This window comes from Rhea americana, unplaced genomic scaffold (assembly GCF_003343005.1).
Source record: "Rhea americana isolate MKP2758 unplaced genomic scaffold, rheAme1 scaffold_169, whole genome shotgun sequence".
In the NCBI taxonomy this organism is placed as follows: domain Eukaryota; kingdom Metazoa; phylum Chordata; class Aves; order Rheiformes; family Rheidae; genus Rhea; species Rhea americana.
The window spans coordinates 817,304-842,276 of record NW_028185805.1 but is presented as its reverse complement, the minus strand read 5'-3'; the positions used below and the strand labels follow the sequence as shown (position 1 = coordinate 842,276).

Genomic DNA, 24,973 nt, shown 5'->3' with positions numbered 1-24,973 from the left:
GTTCAGCTGGAGCTTGAGGAATCTTTAATTCTACCACAACTTCTCTGCACATCCTAGAGTACCTCACCAAAGTTTTAATTCAAGTTAAAAACAGAAGAGCATCTCAGTCTCTCTAAGCACTCAGCAATTCTTAAAAACCAGAGCAAGACCCATAATCTGTCTTTCAACTCATGGCCTGGCCCTAGCTCTTATTCAAATGCTAGACACCATAGTACTTCCTTGACTTACCTTGCTTCTGTAAGTTCACTTGTGGTCACAGAGTTCAGCTTCTGCAATGATGACAAATAAAGGCCTAGAGGCAAACAGAAACAAAGTTTTCAAAATACCAATTTAAATATTTTTGAAAGCTTGTTCTGATGCACTGAGTTCCCTGTATATTCACAATAATAAATTTTTGCATTCACTTACCTCTGCAGGAGGTGCTGTCATATTGATATGAGTGAAATCTCACATGCCTTATATTTGTTTGAAGGATTTGCAAAGCTCTTTATCTGTTTTATTTATTATTTAGGGAATACTGTAAGCATGGAAGCTGCCTTATAAAACATAGCAAAAGACAAGATCTCTGGCACCAAAAGTCCTGTGATCTACTCCAAATACCAAACATGGAAAATCAGTTTAGATGCAAAATGTGTAAAGGTGTCAGTTATACAAGGAAAACAAGGTACAGGTTTTCATTAAAAAAGACTCAAACTCTCAAAAGACCTCTACTGATCTCTTTCCTTTGAAAAACAATGATACATGCTCACAATTCTGTTTTTAAACTGAAGTAGCAACAAAAGCTGGCAGCAGAGTACATGTGTGTACCTTTATTCTAACAGGCCAGAAGTTGAGTCTGTTAAACAGAAGAAAAATCTATACTAACGCAACAGACTTTGTACTTAAGCATCTCATAATCATAGAAAAAAATGACAGCACTTTCTTATCCTGCATACATATTACATGAAAGATTTCTAGAGGAAATGAGGGTCCTGGAGGTTTAAATGCCCTTGTTCTGTGTGAGAGTGGTCTCCTGATGGTAGGATGTKGAAATTGCAATTCTAAATCCAACCTGCAGCAAATCTCTCTTTGTTTTTGCTCTCTCCAGACCCTTAATAAATGAGATCCTTGATAGCTTTTTGTGCAAGGGATTATTTTCTGGGGAGTGGACACATGCTAGTTCTGTTCTTTAGACTTTTTTTCCACGTCCCACCACAATTATGGTGAATATTAATTGGATATGTGCATTGCATATTTCACCCGAAAGAAGTAGATATACTTGAAAAAAAAAATCTTTTCATCAAAACTGTATTCTGAGTTTCTGGCACTCGTAACAACTGATGGGTGCACTGTAGCATGTTGCAGAACTAGGAGGAAAAGGGAAGAGTTTGAACAGAAAGACAGTTGTAATGCACTACTCAAAGCAGAAGAAATGCAATTTTAAATAGTTTGATATTAAATTAAAAACAATACTAAACTAAAAGTCTAGACAATCCCCTCTAACACTGAAAAGCATATCTAACAAGAATACCAATAAATGATTCTTGCCAATATGTTTTTATTTATTGTAAGTGAAAATAYAGATGTTTTCTAGAGTGTCAGTTGCTGTCTCCTCTCCAATATCTTTGAGATTTTTATTTATTTGCATCTGGATAAACAGAAGACACCTTGCAAAAAGGCTGCACTGTGCCCATTCTTGTGGAGGAGATATACCCAGACTTCATATAAAGCAGCAGGCTGTTACGAATTAAGTTTCTGTCAGTGCCAAAGGTCAAACGTACTTCAGTACTTCATTCCACGTAATGGTGTGCAGCGTTACAGAACCAGATGTAAAAAAAATAGGCCTTTCACTGGATCAGAAACAACCTTTTTCTCTTTACTGTTCTCTACTAGTGCATCTTCACAAGTTCACTACTGATGCATTCTAGTGCTTTTGCACTAGAAATATTATTCATTGATCTGCAGACAGCACAGAGCAGCTTCTGCTCATTACCATAGCAGAGAGGCAATGTAATTCCTTTGAATTTAACCACACAGTTATAGCTCTATATTGATACCATATTCTCCTGCCCATGAATAAGAACCTGTCTGCAGAATGTTATCTGTTCTTTACATTTTTTTTTATTCAGGAATTTATATATTGAAAGAAATCTCAATCATAAAACAGAAYGAAAAACTTTAGAAAGAGTTCTGTCTTACACCCAGCAATTACTTTTGCTGGTTGCCAGTACACAAATACATGAATGTGTAAAGACTTAATTCCTTGCTCACAGAAGACAGGGCAGCTTGTATGTAAATGAGTCTATCCACATGTGCTAAAAGCTGTCCTCTCACATTTGTTGCCACTAATGCTAGATAGTGGCTTGTCAGGCTGAAGCAGGTACAGGATACACCCTAAAAGAAACAGAGGAATCTGAGGGAAGCATACATATTTGTCATGACTTCATCAATGTAAAAAAATGTGTAAAAGAAAGAAAAAAAGAGATATCGTTACTAATTACTGAAATTAAAACCACAATACAATACTATTAAATACAGAGAAGAGATTCAAGTGAAAATTAAAGGAACTTGAAAGGAGAGATTTTTGTAAAATATCCTTCTTCAATTAAACAATTTTCACAAAATGTAAATATATAGTAACAGATCTGAGCAAGTCTTTGCTAAGTAAAAAAAAAAAAAAAAGCTTTTATGTATGTACTGCAACAAATTGTAAGTATTGCTGATCACAGCATGTGAGTCAATTATATTACTTTAATTCAACCTGAAGATTATGACACAAATCAAGATAAAATGTCATTATGTGATATGTACGGACTTCCAATTTTTTGTGACAATAATTAGGCTGAACACCACTTTGGAAACATACAAGGGAAAGGAATCTGAAATGTTGTTTTGCGTTAGAGTTTTTGCAGTCACCTGCGTAAATATAAATACAATGTATGTTCAGCTTTGTTAAAAATGTGTCTTGTGCCAGAAAAAGAGTAAGATGCAAGGTACTACAGCAAGATGCGAAATACTACATTGTGCCTATGTAGTATTTTGAACAAGATCCTATAAAATGCCAGTATTATTGGTATAGATCCAATAAGACATCAATGTCTATTCTTGACTGTATCTTATTGCAGCTCTTTGAACTTTTCACGTTTGCAATTACGTATGCACTGTGCTGGATTATGGCCATTTACACAGGAAGCCAAGCTACCTGTTTATCTTGAAATAGCTCTCTGATCAAGGGAATACTAAGGTACCATTCCTGTATAGCAAACTTTGGATGAAAAAGATCTGATTCCCAGGTACTACAGTACTATGCAAGGCTTACCCTAGACGCTGGAGACAGTCCTAGAAGAGAATATAGGATATTCCTCCTCTGATCTTGTACTGTTTTAAAAAAAGTAATTATTTATTTCTGATATGTTGTCTGCCTACCTCCTAAATTGTAATCATCTATGTCTCATCCTCTAATCTTTAGTTTTCCTAATAGCCTCTTGTGAGAAACTTTGCCTCATCTTAATGACATCTTTTTCATCTGCACAATTAAGATTAAATCATCAGATTAAATTATCAGGTTTAATCACATATTACCCAYATTAGGCAGATTTGGATATCATTTACATGGGTTCCAATCAAATCTAAAAACCCTAACAAAATAAATGGGGTTAGGATTTTTGTAAGTGATAACAAATCAGACCACAGGCAGTGCTGGCTTCATGTGGAACAATAATAGAGACTAGTTGATAGCAACTTTCCTAATGCGTTGAGCTTCTGACCTTGTTCATCCCACCACGTATTGATGGACTGGCCATTTCAAGGCTTTTGCTGCAACTAAGGATGTTGTAAAATAGCATGAGGTTATGGGAAACTGATGAATTTTGAGGATTTCAGATTTTTCAGAAAAATATTCTTGCAAATTTAAGAGACAGTCTGACCTTCATGGAAAAAGTTAGTAACTAGGTTCAAATATGAACTCTGAAACTCATTCCCTCTGTGACCTCCTTGAGCTTCATCACTACAATTACAGCAAGAGAAGTTTTATAAAATTCTGCTGCCTTCATCCTCATAGCAGAGGGTTTTAAAAGGACAGAAACCATGTCAGGAGAATTCTGCTCTCTAGTCTGTAAGTGTAATGACAAAAATCAAATAGGAAAAAAGTTTTGAATTTTAGTTCTAAGACCTAAGGATTGACTTTTTTCCCTTTATTTTCTCCTTGAACACAGAACAATGTTGAAAAAAAAGTTTTTCAAACATCTTCCAAGGGCTGAGTGTATTAACTTCTTAATCTTTTTTTAACTAAGGARTGAATTGCATTCCCTATATCAAGCTTTTGAACCTTAAAAATAGCATAGAGATTTTAAAAAGGAGCCAAAAACCACAACCATCTTGTAAAAACCAAGCCTAAAATTATATCTGCTGAAGTTTTCATTTCTCCTTTTAAAATAACATAAGTCCTGATGCCTAATAATGGTACTTTAGACATAATGAGCTTCATCTAGTCCAAACACATTTTCATCTTTTATCTCAGTAGTATGGTCTACCATTGTGTTAATATAAGATTAAGGACAAAGTAACCTCAGAGACTTAGGAACATTTTGTCCGTATTATCCTCTTCCCACTGTTCATAGAATCCCTGTAGGGGTAAAGAGAGCACAACATAGAAAAAGAGTGTGCATGGGCAATTTTAGCGCAATTACTGTGCTTACGGAAATGCAGTGCGCAAGCACCRTATATCTGGTGAGGATGCCCTCACCAGTTTCAAGCAATTCTGTACACAGAGTGCATGTTCCCTGTCCTTGAGGTGCCACATCTAACCAAAGGTCTATATTTTGCTCAGCTTCTAATTAGCTTTGATGCATCACAGCAGACTGGTAAGTACCACTAAAACAACACCTTAAATTACATTCTTAGCAGTACTGCTTCCTGAAACAGAACATCCCAGTGTGAGATCAGATTTTTATTCTAAATTTATACACACTCATCTCAGTACTTTAATCTGTGGTTAAAGGTTTAATCTATGTATTTTATCTTGGCTTTTATACAACAGCTTCCAGCAGAGTTACAGAGAACAGGAATTCCTGCCCACTAAGAGCAAAGCCCTTACTTCTTAGATAGACAGACTGGCAAATGGTAGTTTAGCTCCTCAATTATGCCAGTATAGCAATACCAGGAGGGAGACTGACTGCTGCAATAAAATAAATATAATTTTTCAGTTTACTACCTCAAAGTTTATAAAAATTGATTATTCTCAAGTATTATCTTTGAATTTTCCTATGCTTGAAAATCTTGTTTTTACTAGACCTCAAAGAAAGATTTTCTGTATATTGTTTCCAACACTGCAAARTCATGAGCTACTAGAAACATCTCTCATTACATTCTCATGAAATTTCCATCTCAATTTTCAAGCCAAATAAGTCTAGACAAGTTCAGATACATTAGCTTAGATATGACAAAAAATATAAATAGGTAGTTAAGCTTCTGATTGGAATCACTTACACTTCCTTAAAACATAAATTAAAAACTTGATAAAACTGTCACAGTTCATCTTGCTGAAGCAAGCACTTTTACTTCTGCTCAGTAGACTGCCTTGCTCTTTAAGATATGCTATCAAAAAGTCAAGATCCTTTCCAGTTCTCATGGACGTTAGATAATCCATGAAACACAGGAAGGGTGCAGAAATATAATTTGCCATATATTTTCCCTCCTATCCTTCAGTAAGCACTGCAGACTGACTGCTCATGTGGTTTGCCTGCACAGCTGCATCACCTAAATTATTCCTGTCAACATGGAYTGCTCACTTGACTTTAACAGAAGCAATGCTAAGTCTTAGTTTGAGGTGCAGGTACATGATACATTTGGCAGGTACATTTGGCATATAAATTTAATTTGGAGTAGGGATGTATACATGAAGATCCTCTCTGCCCAGGATATCTCATATGCAGCATACTAAAATGACTTTGACTAAGATATCAATAAAGAAAAAGGAAAATAGTGTTGCTTGAGCTCTTCAATATTTACAGCAAAACCAAATGGTCTATAATAAGTGAGGAGAATTATACATAGGTGCATGTCACATTGTCTTTGAAGTGTTTCTAGAAAACCTTTGTAAAAGAGATGTATTTCAAGTAGCAAGGTTGGAGTGTTTATTTCTACTAATGTTTTAAATAGATAGTCCATCTGGAAGAAAAGCACACTTAAACTTCTAATCATGTAGCCCTCCTCTCCTGCTGTGTAGGGCTCAGATTCCAGCTGCGCTTACCCCAAGCTGTCAAAAATAGCACARACCCGGAGAAATCTCATATCTGTTCCTGCTTGGTCTGGATTCCTGGGAATCCTTATTCTCAAGGTTAGACTTTTCAGCATTGCTTCATACATACCCTTACAGAAAGGACAGTGTTGTAACGTTTAAAGCAGTAAATTTGCTGCTGCTCTAAATAAATCCTTTCAGTCAACACAAAGAGGGTATAAAAATGCTACCGTGCTACTTCAGCAGTGCTTGACATGGCAATGAATGACTCAGGTGCAAGATAGTTGCGCGTTTCAACAGGCAAAATTGTGGCTCCATTAAATTAAGTGGCCTTTTGATTACAATGAAGAGAGGATTTCATCTAGCAGTGCCTAGAGCACTTCAGGGTTTGGGGATTTCACTTAAGAACACTGCAGTATGCCTTACAAAGAAGTTTTCCAGCCCCTAGTACAAATTCCCTATGTTTTAGAAGGTGCCAGAAGACAAAATAGCCAAAGTATCTCGTGCTTKCACATGGCTAAAAAATACAATTTGAGAGACCCTGGTGTTCTTTTGCCATTTCTGCTCACTGTTGCTGTTCAAAGAGCAAAACAAAAATCCACCCAGCCATCTGTCAGAACTTTTCTATTTCTTCTAGATTAGCACATTTTGTTCCTTTTTCCTGCCTGGAGTATTTTTGAATGTCACAAGGCCTCACTGAACGAAAGTTCCTCCACAGRTCTGTTTCTAGATGATCTGGAGGCATTTTCCCCTCTGCCAGTCCTCCAGTGCAACAGTTGATGCCCACACGTCCTGCTGTTGCTGCAGTGTTCATTTTCATTGCTTCTGCTTGACAAACCACCTTTCCCATCRCAAACTCTTTCTTTAACAAAGCATATTACATTTATTTAACATAAACAGACGGACTGGGAATTTTTCTAAGATCTTCCCTGTCCCCAAAAAGGAAATCACAGCTCTGAAAATTACAGTCCTGAGGGAATTTAGGATAACCCAAAAAGAACAAAACATTTTACCTCAGTCTTCACAAAGGAAAATTGAAATGAAATTTATGATCCTTCAAAAACTGAAACATTTCTGTTTATCCAAGCAAAGCAAACTGGTTTGTCTGGTATCAACTCAGTGCTGACTTTTATGCCTATGGAGTTATAGCCCTTCCAAGGAGCTGCAATTTGGTTTTCTATGGCACGTATTCATTGCTTTCAGTCAGCCTTTTCTATTTGGATGACTGCTCCTAAGATATACAGCATTCTCCCATCTACATTCTCTACACCAATTCAAATAATTTAATCATAGAATTATTTAACCCACCTTTTAGAGATAATCAACTCACCACAACACTGAAAAACACCATTATCACGGAAGGTCAGAAGGCAGTTTTAGAAACTAAGAGCAATTGAGAGACCTGTTATTTAGACTGCCATACTAGCATAGCCACAGCTTTTGATTATTCTATTTTTCCCTATAAATAGTTAGGAAGGATGTAGATACTTCTACAAAGGTAAAAAGCCCTTAAATGAAAAGTTTTCTTATAAATCTCCTGTCTGAAAGATGGATTTTGAAYGCCTTCTTGGCCAATTAACTGGTCTTTCAGCTCTCAAAACAGAATCTGAATAAACATGGATCAAAGAGCTACTTAATGGTATTGTTTGTTGTTTACTAAGAGTGATCTTTAACTGCTGAGTTACACAAATATCCGTTTATCTTTTAAAATTGACTGTCACTATTTTCCTACTATTCATGTGAAAGTGAATATAGATGAGTCCACAGAGAAACAAAGCATCTATCGTTACATAAAAGCACCTCTTTGAATATATGGCTCTCCATAAGCTTAACAATAAAATCTCATGGCCTACATTTTTCAGGATAGCATAAGCTGTATGTGGACTTGACAAACCTCCCCAAAGTGTTTGTCAAGACATGTCCCCAAAGAGGAGCAAAAGGCAGCTTCAGGCAGCTGGATCCCTCTCCAAAAGCAATTCCACAGGCCAGCCTTTCCCCGTGCCCTTTATCTCAACATGAACAAATGGAGCAATCTTACAGACAATATCAGTTTCTCCCRGACACATTAATCCACATTCACAAATCCAWGGGCTCTGACGGGATGCACCCAGGAGCGCTGAGGGAGCTGGCAGATGTTGTTGCCAGGCTGTTCTCCATCATCTTTGAAAAGTCATGGAGAACAGGAGAGGTGCCTGAGGACTGGAAGGAAGCCAATGTCACTCCAGTCTTCAAAAAGGGCAAGAAGGAGGACCCATGCAACTATAGGCCAGTCAGCCTCACTTCCATTCCTGGAAAGGTGATGGAGCAGCTCATTCCGGATGTCATCTCCAGACATATGGAGGAAAAGAAGGTGATCAGGAGCAGCCAGCATGGATTCACCAAGGGGAAATCMTGCTTAATCAATCTGATAGCTTTCTATGATGATATGACTGGCTGRGTAGATRAGGGGAGAGYAGTGGAYGTTGTGTACCTCAACTTCAGCAAGGCTTTTGACMCTGTCTCCCRTAACATCCTCCTASATAAGCTCAGGAAGTGTGGATTAGATGAATGAACAGTGAGGTGGATTGAGAACTGGCTGAAAGGCAGAGCTCAGAGGTCGTCATCTGCAGCACAGAGTCTAGTTGGAGGCCTGTGGCTAGTGGTKTCCCCCAGGGCTCAGTACTGGSTCCCATCSTGTYCAACTTATTCATCAATGACCCAGATGAAGGGACGGAGTGCCTYCTCAGCAAGTTTGCTGATGATACCAAGMTGGGAGGAGTGGYTGATACACCTGAGGGCTGTGCTGCCATTYARAGAGACCTGGRCAGGCTGGAGAGYTGGGYRKAGAGGAACCTCAYGAGGTTCAACAAGGGCAAGTGCAGAGTCCTGCRCCTAGGGAAAAATAACCCYASRCACCAGTACAAGCTGGGGGCTGACCTTCTGSAGAGCAGCTCTGCMGAGAAGGACCTGGGAGTGCTGGTGGATGACAAGTTGACCATGAGCCAGCAATGTGCCCTTGTGGCCAGGAAGGCCAATGGTCTCCTGGGGTGCATTAGGAAGAGTGTTGCCAGCAGGTCGAGGGAGGTGATCCTGTCCCTCTCCTCAGCCCTGGGGAGGCCTCATCTCGACTACTGTGTCCACTTCTGGGCTCCCCAGGACAAGGGAGACATGGAGCTACTGGAGACAGTCCAGCGTAGGGCTACGAAGATGATCAGAGGGCTGCAGCACCTGCCCTATGATGAACGGCTGCGAGAGCTGGGCCTCTTCAGCCTGGGGAAGAGAAGACTGAGGGGGGATCTTAGCAAGGTGTACGAACACCTTAAGAAGGGTATCAAGGGGATGAGGCCAGATTGTTTTCAGTGGTGCCATGCGAAAGGACAAGAGGCAATGGGCACAAACTGAAACACAGGAAGTTCCGCCTGAACATGAGGAGGAATTTSTTCMCTGTGAGAGTGATGGAGCACTGGACCAGGTTGCCCAGAGAGGTTATGGAGTCTCCTTCTCTGGAAATACTCAAAACCTGCCTGGATGCAATCCTTTCTAACATGCTTTAGGTGACCCTACTKGAGGAGGTTGGACTAGACAATCTCCAGAGGTCCCTTCCAACCTCAAACATTCCGTGATCCTTTCCAACATACCACCTGTAATCACTAGTGAGAGAATTTTAAGAGTCTGTCTATGGAATAAAGMAAAGGAGAACCAAAAGAGAAAATCCTAATTAGAATCCACCTAAAGAGGACCTGTGTCAGCTCTCAGCTTGTAGAAACACAGGGTATGACAAGGTYGCATACTCCTGAAACTTTAGCTCACATACCTGTGATGAGCTTGCCAAGACTCAGCGCATTGAAGGAGAATTTCATGGTGGGAAATTACTTTCCACTATGCCATATAATRGCTCCTGGTGAGGTTATTGTACTTGATTAGAAACTCCTTGGRCAATTTATTAACTATATTATTTGTACAGATACGATCTATAACAGTATGATATATTGGTGACCCTTCTGCTACTCCAGAGATAACCAAAATATGCTAGTTTAGTTTAAATTAGTTTTAAATATTTAGTTTAAATGAATAACAGCAAGGAAAATAATGGCTTCTTGAAGAATATTTATTTAATAAGATTATCCAGAGGTCKACCTGATCTACTTTGAATGGAACTACTGCTAGCTGGGTAACACACAACACTTTGGTAAGGTACTCCCTTACAAGGAGTATTCCTTTTACAAAGACTTTTTTTTTTCTAGAAAGTCTGAGCAGCTAAGTATAGTTTGTGTTGAAAGTAACTTCAAATATGAGGTCTGCAAAGTAATCACTTGTCAGTGAGCATCAGACAAAAAGAAGATATCAGTCTGATGCAGTAAGGACAAGGTCCAGAAAGCAACTCATAGTCCTTAGCTGGAGTCCATCATAAACCATTATACAACAGAACTATCATGTCATTTTTGCTCAAATATGTGTTGTCTTCTAAGTCATGGGAGAAACATTTTTTTTTGTTTTGGATAAAGTTTTGCTTCTTTTTCAAATAATCTGACACTAGAAACTAATTTTAGCCCAAGGGACTGTGCACTGAAAGAATCAGACACACTCCCTACCGTTTTGCATAGTACCTTCCATATAAAAAGACATACAAGGAGAAATTCTTAAGAATTAATAATTTACAGTTAGTAATAAGCTGTGCACAAGATGCTTTGCATTTGAGAGAACACGGCTTCTGCCTGCTGCAAGGAAGCACATTGTGTTTTCAGGGCTAAACAAAATCTTTCCCACCTTTGCCAGGCAGCTACACTGAGCGGCAGGTGGGGAAGGAAGGAGCTGAGTGCCCCAAACCTTTCATTCCCTGCCGTGCCTGAGACTAGACAGACCTCCATTTCTGYGACTGTGGGGAGTCTGCTCTGATCTAATGCAGGCCATACAAAAGGAGGATTGAGCRGTCTTTACTTCAAACTGTCACAACGCATATCCACATGAGAAAAGAATGCAGCACAGGTTTGAATAAGGCACRTCACTTAGACATACTGAGGTCTATGGTCAACATTAAAAAGTATCCTCATGTGAACTTGATTTGAACCTGGTTTAAACCCCACCATGTCTCTTTCTTAATGCACCCCTGGCAAAGACAAAATATTATGATTTCACATGCAAGTTCCATTCTCAAACAAATGACTTAAGGTGATATGTAAGGTGTGCATATACACATTTTTTAGGAAGGTAGCAACAAGTATTTCTGAAAACTTTAAAAACACTTTCATGCCTAAACATCTTCTGAAATCAATAGGAATTGGCAACTGGAGCTTCAAAAATCCCCCAACTGCTTCTTTTCATGCTTGGGAGCATAAAAACTGGAAGCTGAGGCAAAATATAGTCTTTGATTTTTTTCAGGAGTGAAGTGAATAAACAAGGCAACTAAGCTTTCCCAGCCAAAAACTCACTGGTTAAGGCAATGGCCCACCTAGTGGGAAATCTGGATTTAACACCCACCACTTAYAGAAGTTATCTGAGCCTTCATCTTCTACCTTCCAAGAGGTATCTTGTCTGAGAAACTATAGGATATATTCTTTTTTCAGCCTCCCTTCTCATAAATAAAAAATAGCTAGTCAATTTGAGAAAGAATGACTTTCTCTAGTTCGAATCATATGCTCATCACACAGGTAAGAACAGTGAGTTTGAGGTGTTCGGGCTTTCTCCAAGCCAAGGAAAAATGAGCCTGAACAAGCGAGAATGAGGGAGCAGCATTCTGCCTTAAATACCCACAGTCTGTCTCAAGAAACACAGGCTCAAAGCTTGCAGAAAAAAGGGAAGAGTGACCAAGGAGTCTTGCACAATCTGTGAGCATTTTCTTGATGTAAAGGGGCCATGCCAATAACCAAGTCTTTTGCTGCTTTCCTTACAAGAATCCAAAATACAAGAAGCACTTTGATTCAGTGGAAATCATGCACTTTGTCTAACACAGAGGGAATGTTTGCAACATTTTATGCTCATGAGGAAAACTGAAAAGCTCTGCATTTGATTTAATCATAACCAACTGTGTTTGTTTTTTTCATGGGTTTTTTGGTTTGGCTGTTGAACCAAGAAATCAATTCTTGTTCACTGTATTGTAGAGTATAGTATGCTGCTGTACCGTTCTAAATATCTTTAAGTTATAGCCTTTAGTTCCTAAGGTAGATTTCCAGGAACAGTAGGTTGTATTTTGCTTTCTAGGTCAATAAAAATCCCAAGGGAAAGTAGAAAGTTTTATGTGACAGAAATTCCCAGACTGAAATCCCTAGACCTTTCCATTAATTTATCAACCAAGGAGAATTTATGAGGTATCTAAATTGGAAATGAGATGTGTATCTTAATGGTCTGTCCCCCCAGTAACCGAATGAATAAATAAATAAATCAGACTACTGTTGTGGACAAAATGCAAAGCTACTTGCATCTTTCTATTCATGCTTTAAACATTTGCAAATCATTATGTGAACACAATGAAAATGAGGATGATGGGAAATGTGTCCTTTGCTCATGATGCAGTGTGCAAGAAAAATTCCATTTGTTGATGAGATGGAAAGTAATAAAGATCATTGAATGGATAAAACGCTTTCACTAGCAAAATACAGATATTAGAACACCCCATACTGTTGTGGCTTAGTATGTAGATAATATTACTCAGCAGGTGTGGAATGTTGCATATCTCATACATCAAAAAACCGTGTGACTCATTATTGCCATGGGGTTGTCTGATCAGAATGACTTGAACTTAGCTGTTGTAGTAAGGTTTTTTGAAAACAGTTATTAATTGAATATTGGAACTGAAACCCCAGGAGTACAAAGATGTGCATGATGACCCACCTAACCAAAAAGACTGCAAGAACTTCTAGAGCAGAACCTGAACTTCATCCCACATCTACATCCCTATAACCCCAAAATATAAAGAAGCAACCTACACAAGTTACTGTTCCAAAAAAACCTTGCTGCCTTTTTGTCTAATGCTGATTTTCTACGCCAATAGTCTTTAATACAACAGCTGATCAAAAGCAAATACATTTCTATAACTAGATTGCTTGCAACCTGCTGAAAACTGACCTCTGACCTCCACTTATGAAAACTGGACATGCTTGATCGCTCCACACTGACACAGAGCATGTTCAATTAATGCTTACATTATAAGGACTGTGAAAACAACACAAATGGAAATTAAACCTTTTCACTATCCATCTGCATCTGAACATTCATAAATTGAAATAAGTGTAGAAGAGCTGCACTTAATCAATTTTAGCTCAAGTCCCCGACCTGATTATGTTATGCATGTCAATATACATTCTCTTAATTAAACGTAGTTGAGTGAACATTAGTGGTAAGAAAAAGGGAGACTGTGGCCCACTTATTGCTACCTAAGACGTTACCATGAAAAACAATAGAAAGTAAATTGATGGGAGAAAAAAAGTCAGCTAAAGACAAAGCAATTGTGTATGTATCATAGCACTCTGTTATGCTGGGTGACTTCAAAGCAGGTTCCTAAAAAGTGTCATYGTTTTTCCTTGATGATCCAGTGTGGAGCTTAACCATCAGACAAAAAGACATAGCAGCTGAGGAAAACCAAATGCTACAGCTACTGTGTATCACCAACTACCCACTGTTGCAGGTATCAGGAAAGCATCTGCTGGAAAACTGCAATTTAAGAATGAAAGAAAGGCATTGAACCCGAGGCTTCCTACTGCTCAGTGGTCTTCATCTCACTTCAGCTTGATGTGGTTTCTGCACAACACACCAGGTTTTATGTTTTAACTTCTTCACTTCTATTCTTCTCTGTCCTCCAGTTTCCCGGCCCCTTTCTACCTTTTCCCTGCACTAGCAGCCACAGTGACACCTTCCAGAGCTGTCACCGCATGGCTGTCACCACACACGTGGGTGAGTGGCTTCCATAGGAGAGACCTTTCATCAGTATCACTTGGAAATGGAGGGCCCCACACAAAGAGCAAGTTTGTAAGGCTGTGAAGTACCGATAATAATGTCAAAGGATATTAATTAAGATGATGATTGCTTTTTCCTCATGGTACTGCAGATCGTTGGAGGAAAAGAGGTGACAGACTAGAATCACAGAGCACTGCCATAACAAACTGACTCGGGAGCGAAAAAGTATCTTCTATAGTTGACTTGTATTATTTCTGTGGTATCTTTCTCTTCTCTGTCAGAGTTAGGCTATGGATTACACAGCACTTACAATTCAGAAGGAATAAAACACCCTCTGGTGTGCTAATGAGCACAAGTTGCAGTCACAGATGGGATTTAGATAATCCCAAATACCTATTCTCACCATAGCTGGATGCACGTGGCAGACAGCCTTTCACTTTAGCCTACCGTAGAGAGCTAATCGATTCTGAATCTGGGAATAATACTCAGAAAAAGACCATTTAAGTTCACCTTCATGCACAAAAGCAAATTAAAACAAACACACTGAAACAAGCTATTTGAAGCAGCCTACACTGGAACACTACTCTGACTCACAGTATGGCAACAGCAGTCATACTTGCAGAATGAATAYGAATATAGTGATGGTGCTCCATCAATCCTGCCAAATTCTACACACGCTTTTTGGCCCTTCTACTCCACAGGCTTCTCCAATCTACCAGTCAGCCCTRAAGTCCAAAGAGATTAGTGAGGTTCAAATTGCATCTATTGTAGCACATAAATTTTTGTCTTATTTAGCTCATTTKCCCAGTCATGAACAGTCTTACAGACAGTCTGCAGTTGCATTTACTCAAGAATTGTGCGCTCAACAATTTCTGAAAACACTTGCAAGTTTTCAGGTTTTTCACACATTGTATAGGGTAATCTTTACCAAGCAAATTCAACATTCTTTGCTTCTGAATAAAACTCAAAGGTGGTCCCAGTCGCAACCGGACACAGGTTAAAAAAACCACCACCAACAACAAATAATACATGATCAAAAAACGTAATATTAGCTATGGAAGGAAAGTTGTAGGCAATGGAAAGTAAGTGAGTAAAACTTAGGATTATATTTGCAATRCAGAACTATGTGAACTAAAAGCATTATGAAATAAAAGTGAAAACAGAAAATTCACTGAACTATCCTGGGAAAATAGTTTTYCGTTTGGTATTTAAAAATTACTCAYATTTTTTAACCTCATAGTGGAAGAYGRAGAATATCTMATTTGATCAGTGAACATTTCTGCAACTCCTTTACTGGAGCATGGCAAACATAGCAGACATGCACAGACATGCAACCTGAGATCTAGAAAATTCAGTTTTGGCTAATACGCCTCACATAGACAGAGGAAACTTTGGGTCTTCAGCCTTGTTTCTCTGAGGCAGAGGGAAGTGGTRGAATGCTTGTCTGATCTGCCAGTAACATCTGCCTCTAAATTCTGGCCCATTCCCTGCACTGAGAAAAGTRCAAATGAAAGGTCATCTAAATCTTAATCAGCATCTTTGTTACATAGCACTAATGATTCACAGCAAGAGTTTTCCAAGCAGTCTGATATCCTACTATAGGCCCTTATTGTCTTATAAGAGCTTGCTGGGTGGAGGGTTGGGGAAGGGGCTGAAGGTWAAAGAAAAGATATTTGGAGTAAATTTTGTTGTTTATTAGTTCTGCTTGGTCTATATATTCTCACATTTAATCTGCCTCAGAGTAGGTGGTGTAGGAGCACAGCTGTGCATATACTTGCACCCTTGGTCTAGCTGCAGTTTTTGGTTCTGCTAGGTGCTTTCGTAGAATCGTTAGCAAACTGTATGGACCTCAGACACCACAAGCTAGGAAAARGCCTTATATTTTACCTTCAATAGTCAAATAAGCAATTGACACAGCTAGCTTGCCCCTCGTTCCTCAAGCTACAAAATCATGTTTAACATTGTATTAGTTCATACAACTTCGGCAGAAAGCCCTTTAGATTTCCTACCATATTCATCATCCTAAATCCAGAGCATCTACTTTTTAGTGTTCTAACATGACCTACTTTTCCACATAAGATAAACCTCTTGCAAGGTAGTCAACAAGGGTGATAAGATACTTCAGCCTTTGCTGATGTTGCAAACCAGGATGCTAATTAAAGCTATTTCTGGTGATAACTTTCCCTTTTCTTTTTGTTTGTTTCTTTTCTTTTTTTTTTTTTTTTTTTTTTGGGGGGGGGTAAATGTCAACATTTAGTCACATAAAACCCAGACTAAATGCAAACACTCTTAATCTATTGCTAACATAAAGACCCTCTTCCACATCAGCTTGTCAGGGACTCTGAATAGCAGGCAAGTTCCTAGAATTTTAATAGCTAACATGGTGGTGCCTCTTCCAAAAACTTTCCCCCTTCCTCTGTGAGCTCTGCAGGCACTGTACTGTAARTAAAATCAATGACTACTCTGATAATTGCAAAGCTCTCAGGCTAGCACAGGGATCTTTTTTTTTCCCTACCTTTAAAAGCAGGAAACCATGCTTTTCCATTGACTTTCCTAGGTTAATCCAAATCCCTCCTTTGCGAGAACATCTGGAGGAAATTAAATGTAATAACACAAATCTCTTTAACGGCTTTAGCTGGTGCTTCCATAAAAGTCCTATTTCATTTATGTTCCTATATTTCCCCCTGTCTTTCCACTCTCTCACCTGTTCAGAAACAATAAAAGATATTATTCACATGTATCAAAAGACACTTAAGACCTACGCAAGCAGTGAGTGTCCACCCAAGTCTGGCTTTGACTGGTGCAGCAAAAATCCCTAAAGAAAACAGTGCACAGGCCTTAYATACATAAATTGTAAGACAGATTTTAAAATCTCGAGTTGGCACTATGCCACACAACCACATAAAGGTCTTTCCATCCCTTTGCACAAACACCTCAACCTTGGTCAAATAATTTCTCTCTTCTACCATTATTTTTCTCTCTCAGCTTCTCAAATACACTAGTAAGCTTCCTTATGGCTTTCCCATCAATTCTGCCTCCCCCTTATCCCATCATCTCTGCCTGCCTCAGCCCAGCTCTCTCAGCCCAACTGTATTAATAGGTTTGAAACTTAAACTTAACCTTAAGTACAGTCTAATGTTAAATGCATACTCTCACCCTACATCCCTGCTCACGTCTTTACCTAGGATAGCAAATAAAACATAATCTTCTACATAGACTCTTCATATAATAATCTAAAAGAAATAACCCACRCAGTTCATATATTTTTAAAAATATGAAATGCATTATAAAAATTAGGCAGATAGCAATACCATTTGCCTTTTGGTATTTAGAAAACTTGACACTGCTTCCCCTGAAATAATCAAATCAACAGCCTGACTAGAGCATCAGAGAATCCGTCTGTCTGTCTSTCTCTGTCTCTTCTCCCCATCCATGTGCAGTGGCTGCTAATCAGCTCCACCTGCCACAAATTGGGATGATGTTATATTGTGACAAATCAAATGCAACTCAGTATTATAAATTTCTTATTTACTAGTTGATGGTGAAGCAGATGCCAGCAACTGATTGTTCCATATTTTGTCTTTAAGGGCTACTGAATTGGAATCCAGCAAAAAATAGCTTTGTAGTTTTATTTTCATAGGGATGCCCTGACATCTGGAATGTAAGTCAGTTAAATTTACTCTTGGTTAATACTCCCCAATGGCAATCCACCCCAAAAACAGATCAATTACAGTTAAACACTTGTGCTAAAAGTCTATTAGAGGGATGATAGTTAAAATCAACCAAAACCAGAACAAATTTTGTGTTAGGTGATGAAGCTGTGAGTCTCAAGGTTCATATAGAAAGGACGGCTTTGTTGGCTGCCTTTCATTATTATCTCCYTCTTTTGCATCTTAAATAAAGATAAGATGAACACTTTAGCCTAAAGCTTCCACTTATGAAACCCAGCTCATCATTATATCAACTTTTAATCACGTGGCGTTACAGCTTTTCATGCTGCTGATCTGTCTGCAGCAGGCTAAATACTTGCATATGGATATGTGTGGTGGTACACACACATTCATGTGCACATACAAAACTTCAGAATTTGCCAGAGATTTCCAAGAATGAGCTGCAGTGCAGCCACATGTTCACCCTATTTTAATGGTTCTTGCAGCCTGTTCTCTGAAACATTCTGGTATCCTACATTTTTGAGCAGAGAAATTTCCATCTGGAAAGAAGGTAGCAATAATGTCCAGGCAGGGCAGCACATAATATACTTTATTGTCAAAAACAGATTTCTTTCAATAAGCCAGACTGATGTGTTTTGAACATAAAAAAAATATTTYAGATTTTTTTCTGCTGAATTATTCCTCAGTTTAAAGAACTGTTTTATATTACTTTGGAACTTCTAAAACATTTTATTTTTACATTATTACATTCATTTCACATATGCCAATTTGTGTGGAGCACAATAGGCATTATAAAGAGGCAATTCGGATTTTTTCCTGAAGTGAATGTCTTTTTTAAAGAAGAATTTCCCCTTTTCAAATTCAAATTCAAAATATTAATGGTTTCACTAAAAATGCCACAGTGTGATTTAAAAATGTTTAAATTATCATACGCTAAGTGTTTTGAAGTATTTCAGTCTGTACTAACTGGCATGATTTAATGATCTGATCTTTTCAGCATGAAATTTTGCTTTGTATGTGTTAAAAATCAATTTGATAGTATGATATAGTGGTATGTATTCAATATATTGCTGCACAAATAAGTGTAAAATAAAGCTACATTTTATATAAAGTATATATATATGTATATATATGAACATACACACACACACCAAATCGACTTCTCAGAATATAAAGATGCTTGGTTGCGTGGTTATTTTTATTTTAATTCTGACTTTAACCATCGTTATGAAAAATGCAAAATTAAGAAGCTGTAGGCTAACCTGCTCCCAGAGAATGCCCCCTCCTACCTTTTAATGGTTAGAGAGATTAAATTAAATATTAAGCATGAAATTTGATTTTTTAATGCTTTAGCTAAAATGATTCTGTACAATCTTGTCAGCCACAGATATTCCCAATCTGTCTCACACTTTTTGGTTTTCACCTCAATACTGTGGCATTACAATGAATTTTTGCACTCTATATAAACACTATGTATTCAGATTTCTGGAGTAGCCTGGTAATTTAGCTACAGAAGAGGATGGCTGAACCCATGCTGCCTACTGGGAACAGTCCCTGGGCAAATTCCCAAGCTGCTCCCAGGAAACTGTTTGGTGCAATGGCACTTCAGTGGCACTTTTGCTACAGGCCCAAAGGGTACCAAATTGCTACTCTTAACAATTTAACAGCACAGACAACTGAGTTACAGAGTTTGTGCTCTGGAACTGCTGGATTTGCTAGCAGAAACACAGCTCATGGCTCCAGAGCCTCCCAACCTACTTTTTTATATATTCCTAATCTTAGGCATTTCTATCAAAACTGCTTCATTTTAACTCCAGCATAAGGAAAGCTATCACTTTTTAAATTTTTTCTTTGAGAAAGAGCTTTTCTGTATCTCTCTCTATGGAGGCACTTAGTCATATATGGAAACACAGTGCCTCTGTCTCAAAGCATTCACATTTTCCTACACAAATTCTGCCACRTGCATTTTAAGCATGTGATTTTGTAGGACATTGGGTCTAATTTAAGGATGACATTCAGTAATGAGTGGTCAACAGCCAGAGGTAAGATAGTATGATTTTGTAATGGGAAACTGATGGCCACTTTTTTTAAAAAAAACACAGTTATAAATTGAATAACTTTTGAAGGGAAATGTCAGTTTCCCTATTCCAGTAAATAATAAATATGACAGAACTGTAAAATCCTGTAACGCTTTGAATATCAGCCTTCAGACTTGCTCTTTCCAAAGCCAGGAAGAACTCAGGTTCAACTTCCAAACACTTTCTAAGGAAGTTTTATCTCAAGATGTTGGAACAGCTWATGGAACAACTGCTCACTGCATGAACGGAAATCTTGTAAGATTTCAGTGCACTTAAATCTGAACTGAATTTGAATCTAATCACCAGCTTTTCTGTCCTCTGCTCTTACTTGAATAATATATACTCAGATAATCATTCTTAATTTTGTAATACAAGCTAAGTCTACGGCTGATAGAAATACACTGCTTTGGGGAAGTGGTACTGGAAACAGAAAAGATTTCAAACCTGAAAGAGATAATTTTGCCCAAGAGCAAGTACCTAAAGCAGCTGAACCCATTCTTCACCTGAGGTGCKGCAACTGAGAGGAGTTTTTATGAACATTACAAAGCAATTGTCAAGAAGTCGAGTGGGAGTGTGTATGCCTGCAGAGAAAGTATGGATAAAATTTAAAGGACAGTACTAAGGATGAATTTGAAAGAGTATGGAAGCCTTTTMTCACTCTTCTGCAGCAAAGCTCTTGGCATGTCATGATTTCTTTAATAAACTTTCCCAAATATGTGGTATCTTTGGACAAGAAAAAAATCTAGGCCACCTGAAAACTGAATGGACTCATGCCTTGCATACGCTGAGATTCTCCTGATGATAAGAACCACCCACCACGTTCCAAGGACATACTAACAGCTAAGTCTTTTAGGACACATTGTAGGCTTGGGCGTGTCTTTTTTCCTGGGACAAATATATTATTGTTGATGACTGACTTGTGTATCAAGATTACAACACCATTATCTTCATATCAGGTAAGTCTCAGCACTCAGCAGAGTGGCACTTGGACAAACTGAGAGTTATCATATGAGAAATGGCCACACTGAAACCCTATATTCCAAAACATGAACAAATAAACAGAGCAAAAAGGAATTGGTTTTATTTCTCTCTGTGCACTCAGCGGAAAGAAACTATCAAACTTTTGCACCCCACTGCTTCAAGGCGCATTAAAAATATCTTTCAGCTGAATGCAAAATGTGTCAATCACCACTGCCATTCTGACTCAATTTAAAAGAGAAAAAAATCAATTTTTGTAAAATCTGTCAGTGCAAAACTTTTATTGAAAGATTCATTCATGCTGGGGAGTGGTCCTATATTTCATGCTTAACGGGCCAAATTTAGAGAGAACTCCTGTGCTGATAGTTGGTATTGACCCATGCTATGTGTTGACAAAAGGCACACTTATGTGGCACTGTTTCTCTACTGACATGAGAATGCAACTTAATTCAGAGCAACTCCCTCCATCTTCCAAGTAGTTTTGGTTTGCTCTGTTTAGGAGATGTAGGGCGAGAGTACACTGTATTTGTCATATCAGATCAGATCACTGAAGCCAGTGAGCTCAAGGCTTTCCTAGGTCACTGTTGGAGACTTCTGAAAAAGCTGCAAATTCCCAACATTTGGGGGAAAAATAGTACTTCAGCAGGCCTGTCAAAACATACATGGTAGGCATAGGAACAGAACTGGGAGAAGTGAGGAGCTGAATTCCCTCTGTATAAAATCAGCACACACTGAAGTGAAAAACTCTCTTATTGTTGCTACAGCATATGGTGCTTATTTGGGTTACTGTTCGCCCTGAGCTATCCCCCGAATCCTAGTCACCGCTGACCATCATCTAGCTAGAAATCTCAAATAGTTCCTGACTATAATTACACGTAATGGCTGCACCTCTAATCAGCTGGAACTAGCAAATCACTAGTATTTCCAAAATAAAGGCATGCAATGGTCATGCACTAACATTTGAAGCAAAGCTGAAAGTGAAGAGAAATGAGAGAATGGAGGGAGGATATGACCTTTAAAAGAACAAATAGAATATTGCGTCGCTTCGATCCATGTGCACTGAGACAGGAACTGTTCCTTTTCAGACATCTCTTTTTCCTTCTTTTATAATAAAACACTGAAGCTGAACATTTATGAGTAATGTTTGGTGCAAAACCAGGATATTAATTTTGAGCAATAAACTCTAATGTGAAATCCTGTCTAAAAGCATTGTAAATGCTTATACATTCTCATCTAACCTATTCCTACAAACCTCTTGTAACACTAAGGAGTGACTATTACTATTTCAGCCTAATGCCAATCTAAATGTTTTTGATAACAGTGCTTCATACAGAACTTTTTCCCCAGACATCAACTTTCTTTCTTTTTTCTTTTCTTTTTTTGTTTTTTNTTTTTTGTTTTAATTAGGCTAAAATAGTGAGCCAAGGAAGGAAGGAATAAACCAGCAAATTAGTCTTTTAAGATGGTAACCAAAAGTTAATTTTGTATCAATTTCCACTCTTGTTGCCATCTAATTCAGAAAAAGGTGTGTAGGGGGGCTTCTCTTGTACCATTTTTCTTCTTCCTATTTCAATCTTTCTCTGGAAAATAAGATTTTGCAATTTGATGTCTAATCAATTTTGTTTATAGTAGGATAGAACGCTTTATCACAGTGATAACTATGTGTTTCTTTGATTGACTTTTTATCTGAGATGTGACAAATTGACGATGAGCAGAGTGGTACCTACCAACTTCTAGAGAACAAATTTCCTAAGCCTTTAAATCAGATTCCTTTTAGTGTTCAGGAAGGTAGGATGCAATGGATTATACTGTCTGCCAACAAGCATGTTGCTGACTCCCATTATAATTAAAGGATGCTCTGAGCTGGGCTGGGAATCCTGCAGCCAGCACTTCTCCGCGCAATGATCTCAGACACAAACACATGTATGCCTCTTTGCATCAAAGTTGAGCATAACCCAGAAATATAATGCTAAAAGTACCTGTCTACAGATTCTCAGTTCTAGAAAACAAACACTAACTTCTTTTTTTTTTGTATTCATATTTTGACTTTCCACATATACTCACTCCTTCCTTGTTAGACTTATTTTTTGCTACTGTTTCTTCTTTCTTCTCATACTCAAAGGAAAATAACCCTGAATCCAAGTCCCATGCACCTAGTAGCCTCTTTAACTAGAGAGACCAACAACACYGGCCTTCAGGCTCTGCAAGAGCTCTTTCCTACCACTAACAGGAATTGAAAACACACGACAGATGTGGTCTCATCAGAAGATGTATACTCATCAGATGATGTGAACTGGCTCCACGTTCTACATTCTACCTGTCTTTTTCCTTCATGGTCCACTGAAATACTTGCTTCTAGTAGGTACCAAAGGTACATCTCCACTGCCCATTCATTAAGCTGTCAAACAAACATCCTTTAGCTTTCCCACAGATTGTCTCCAGAGTTTGAGGGGAACTTCCCATTAAGAGTTTGACAAGACAAATTAGCTGAGGCCAAGCACATGAACAACATGACCATAATACTTGGAGGTTTCAGGCTAGCTCATCTGCACTTTGCTTTCTACATCATACAAGACAGATGGATGTCCAAGCATCTCCAAAAACACCTCATTATCCTCCTTCAAACTCTTACAATGTTTATAAAAGAATTTTGATTACGGTGAGGCTGTACAAACATTGATATCCCCCGACCATCCTGGCCAAATATTGCTTGTTTCTTTTGCTCCCCCAACTTATTTCAGTCTCTCTATTGTCATTTTAAATATTTGGACATTATACTTAGGTTGTACATTCTCTGAAGCAGAAACCAGGATTATAGGTTCTGTAGAGCCAAATTTTACGATAAGGCAAGTAGTAATTTAATTAACTATGGCCATATGCAGAGCTATGTCAGATAAAAGCTCTATACCTCCTTATTAATGTGGTTGTATTTTGTCACTACACTGGCAAACAGCCATGTTTTATCCCCAAGTCTATTCAAAATCAAAAACTATTCTTCTGAGATATCAAGCTGTCCAAATTTTGGACTGGAAAATAACTAGGGCTTACACCGCCAGGTCAGATGGTCTTCAGTAATATGCTGCAGATGTTTTCCTCTTATTTATTTAAATATACCTGGCCATCTCAGTCCCCCCACTTTGAGCAGTTACAAGGAATTTGTTGAGCACTGCAGCCATGGAAAATTCAGACTATAGAGACTTGTGAGGTCCAAATACTGAAGCACACTGTTCTTCTGCTTGATACATATACTACTATATTAACACTTCCATGGCTTTACCCATTAATATGTTGGGCACTACTGAGGAAATTCTATAGTTAAGCTTTATAAGTGGGAGGAATACTAGGGAAATGCACATCAGATGGACTAGTGTTAGCATGTTCTACACAGACTCTAAAAGCGAATACAGAAAGTGACACATGAAACCATCGGGGAGGGGAGTCRGTTAAAGGAAAACACAGAAAAACTCCACACCTGCACCTTCACAAACCTAATCATGTGATTTAACATTACCATTTTACAACATATCTTTCCCCTTTGATAACCTAAGTGAAATACAATTATTGAAAGTGATTGAACAATTGTGTTGAGTATAGAGACTGGTAAAATAATGAAGATAGTCAATATATCTATTATACACGGACAAAAACATCTCCTATACATAATCATAGATATGCTATTTTGAAACTCCAAAGGAAAAGCAACTTTAAAAAAGCAGCAATGCTGAAAAAAATAGTATGTCAGTGCACTTATCACCACAGCAGGAAGCGGAGAGTAGAAGCAGTAATATCAACAGTAAGCATGTGTCTAATGGTTCAGCAGAAACATCCTCCTACGTGTGATAACTCTSCATACACAGAGCTATTTGGTGCCCTTTGAACATATACCCAGGGTTTTTTCCAAGTTAACTATGATGCTAGCATATGGTACATTTACCAAGAAATAAGAACACAGACATTTGCAAGCACTGTCACGACCCTTAGGGTAGAGAAAAAAAATCAGCCATTATGACAAGGCCTGAGCCAGCATCTATTTAAATCAATGCAAAGACTTTCAGTGACTACACAGTGGACTTTGGATCTGGTCCACAGTAAATGGAGAGTCTTACTCAGATTCCTGGCATCATAATGAGCCAGAAACTACTACAGCACCAACAATTCCT

The 24,973-nt window shown here is 38.3% G+C and overlaps 1 long non-coding RNA gene across 1 annotated transcript in view; it reads right to left on the bottom strand.

The window, feature by feature from the left end:
• Window positions 1–223: 223 nt before the first annotated feature.
• Window positions 224–24,973, bottom strand: part of LOC146598188 (uncharacterized) — a 178,002-nt gene continuing 153,252 nt past the window's right edge. Inside the window, exon 3 of the long non-coding RNA XR_014895307.1 lies at window positions 224–292. This is a non-coding gene — a long non-coding RNA (uncharacterized LOC146598188). The remainder of the gene's footprint in view (window positions 293–24,973) is intronic.